Genomic DNA, 3,073 nt, shown 5'->3' on the forward strand with positions numbered 1-3,073 from the left:
AACTATAAGTTCCTCATTGACTTGTAAACCCAACGTAAGTCCTAACAAAATGGCTTGGATGTAGTCATCACAGCTGACGTCATTATTTCTATAAACAAGCTCTTTTGTTCGTTCTTTAATATAATTAAAAAATTTTTATTCGAGTACAGTTTTTTTATCAATATTTTTTATATGACTCAATGAATGTACTTATTTATTTATGGTATTATAAAAGTAAAACTTCTTTCGTAGATAAACTGAAAAATAAATTATTTTAAAAAAATTTGATTTTTGATTTTTTACAAGCAAATAATAAATACTTCACTATTATGTTATGTTTCAGTTATGTTTATTAAAAATTTTTTATCTGAAACAAGATTTTTTATCTATGATTGGTGGTGCAGTGTAGTAAACTTCTTAACAATGATTTAAAAATGATTTAAAAAAGATTGTTTTTATTTCGTTGTATTTTACAATTTTTACGATTCATGAAATCATAAATTTATCAAAAAATTAATCTTTTTATTATGACTTTAAGTATCTTATTTTCACTATTACACACTGCTTTGTCTCTCAAAAAACTACTTAAAGAAATATGAAAAACATATTAAAACATTGTGTTTTTTTCTTCTTGGATTGAACGAACATCATCTGCAACTTCAGATTTCATGATGCTGTGATGCTGTGAAGACGTATGAAGTGTGCAAGATGAATATTTTAAAAATGAAAAATGAAGATGAGCAGAAAATACTAGGCGCTCATCTGTTGAGCATAGTAACTTTTTGAAGTCATATCCATTTTTAATGCTACAAAGCAGTACGTGCATACCTATCTGTATATCTGTGTATCTGTCTGTCTGTTTGTTTGTCTGTTGTAACGTACAAATCTATCTAGATATGCACTTAAATTTATGTATGCATAAGTGCTTCCATGTGCAGATGTACGTGAAAAGAGCTTCTGCATTCGTTCGGTTGCTTTTGTCGTTGTGTTGTAGTACGAAAATGCCAGTTTAGAGCGAAGTTTTTGTCATACCATGGTATGGCATGGCATGGCATGGCATGGCATGGCATGGCATGGCATAATTGTATTTAGCAGCTTTGTATGTATGCACATTTGTAAATTTGTATATAGATACATTTTGCATATTCTTGAATTTGTATACATATATTTTGTATAAAGACTTAAATTGTTGCAAAATTAAAAGACAACACGTTATGCCAACTTGTTATTGCATTAACATAAAGTAACGAACCCTTATTTAAAGCAAAGTATTTACTCTATTCATAGCTTTAATACTCGTTTCCATCCCCGGGAAGACTTTGAAGTGCTCCTTAAATGAATTTGTTCTCGTTTCGTTAGCTGTTTGGCTGTGTCTGCGTTAAAACCGCGTAAAGATTTCTTACTTAAGATATTCATGACCATACTTGGCGACTTGTATCTTGCGGCTTATATTTGGTAGCTTTGTTGGTACGAGTCGAGTATCTCTAGCCATGCACATATGTGTGCATAAATCTTTTTCTAGTAATGGATTTTATCTTTTAAATTCATATTAACTCTTAGTTCTGTTCTCCCAGTTCTGGGGGCATCGTCCATTCAAGTTTTCCATTGTATGTGTTTTTAAGCGATTTGTGCTTTTATAGTGATTCGTTGAAGCTTACTCTTTTTTACACTGTTTGTTTACTTTATTAAAAAATTTATTTTTCTTTTACTTTATTTCAAAATATAATAGATAACGTGTGTAAATGTTATGAACCAACAACCAACAACCATCATTTGTATATTTATACTGTTTTCCTTTTGTATAAAATTTGTACTAAATTTGCTTTGTATGTGAAAAAAAGATAAATAAAAAAGAAAAAAAAAAGAATCCATTCTTATTTTAGATAAACATTATTTTAACTTTTTATAAAAAATTGAATTTCTTTAAATTAAAATATGCAAACATTTTATTTTTAATTGGTCTGTACAGTTTTATGAGATGCTTTAAGAAAAATACTGCTTAATTTATGGCGTTTTTGGTTGGGAAAGCTAGATTCAATATAGATTTACACCCGAACTGTTGAATTTTGTTGCCCAATTGAACGTTTTTAGAGTGATCTAACATATTAATAGTTGTTTTACTAGGCATTTATATTTTTCATAAATAAATATGTCAAATAAAATTACACGTTACATGTCAAGTAATACAAAACAGCTGTGAATTTCAGGTTATACTTGCTATTCTGACAAAATATCTACTGTTGTAAATTAAGCTCGATTGTTAGACATTTCTCTCGATATTTACCAGTCGAATGAATACTGCATTAAATGTGAATCTGGATTGAAACAGTTACACCAGGGTGTATTTCACAAGGGTCTAAGTCCCATAGAGATGTAAAAGAGGCAATTGGCTGTTAAAGAGAAGAATTTGAAATTAGACTTTTAGGTAACTTGATCTTGTTAACTTTAGAGCATTAGTGACAAGATATCCCGATTTTAACGGAACAGTCCTGTTTTTGATATGTTATCGCATCGTTGGGTAAACGTTCCTTCAATGCATAGGTTCATTACAGGCTTTTTAATATTGTGTTTTCAGAAACAGTCACTATATATACCTTTCTTACTTTTATTTCAATTTGGCAGTTTTCAGTAGATTCATGTTCCATAAAGTATGTTAATAGTTCTTGCTGGTACACTGACATTGCGATAGTTTTTTACAGCTGTTCTCTGTGATCTGCTTCTACTTCATAATTATCTAAAAGTTATTATTTAGTTTTACATGTTATATGTAGCAACCTATATAGCCTCGAACGCCTCATTGATCTTCATGTATGGGTGCTGTTTGATAAATCTGTGACTTTAAATTAAAGATATTTTAATATATATTTTGAAATTAAAAATTTTTTGCTGAACAAAACAGCGTCTTTTTAGAGCATAGTTTTCTTTAAGTTCTATACATTGATATTTTAATCCCATTCTATAATAAGTTTACTTAAGGGCCTCAAAATAAACGTTTGTTTCCGTAATCGTCTTTTCATTTGATTCAAATTTCTTACTATCATACCATTAAAGTTTGGTAACAAGAAATAGTCGCAGAGGGCTCAATATAGATAAT

This window comes from Teleopsis dalmanni, chromosome 2, assembly GCF_002237135.1.
Source record: "Teleopsis dalmanni isolate 2A chromosome 2, ASM223713v2, whole genome shotgun sequence".
In the NCBI taxonomy this organism is placed as follows: Eukaryota; Metazoa; Arthropoda; class Insecta; order Diptera; family Diopsidae; genus Teleopsis; species Teleopsis dalmanni.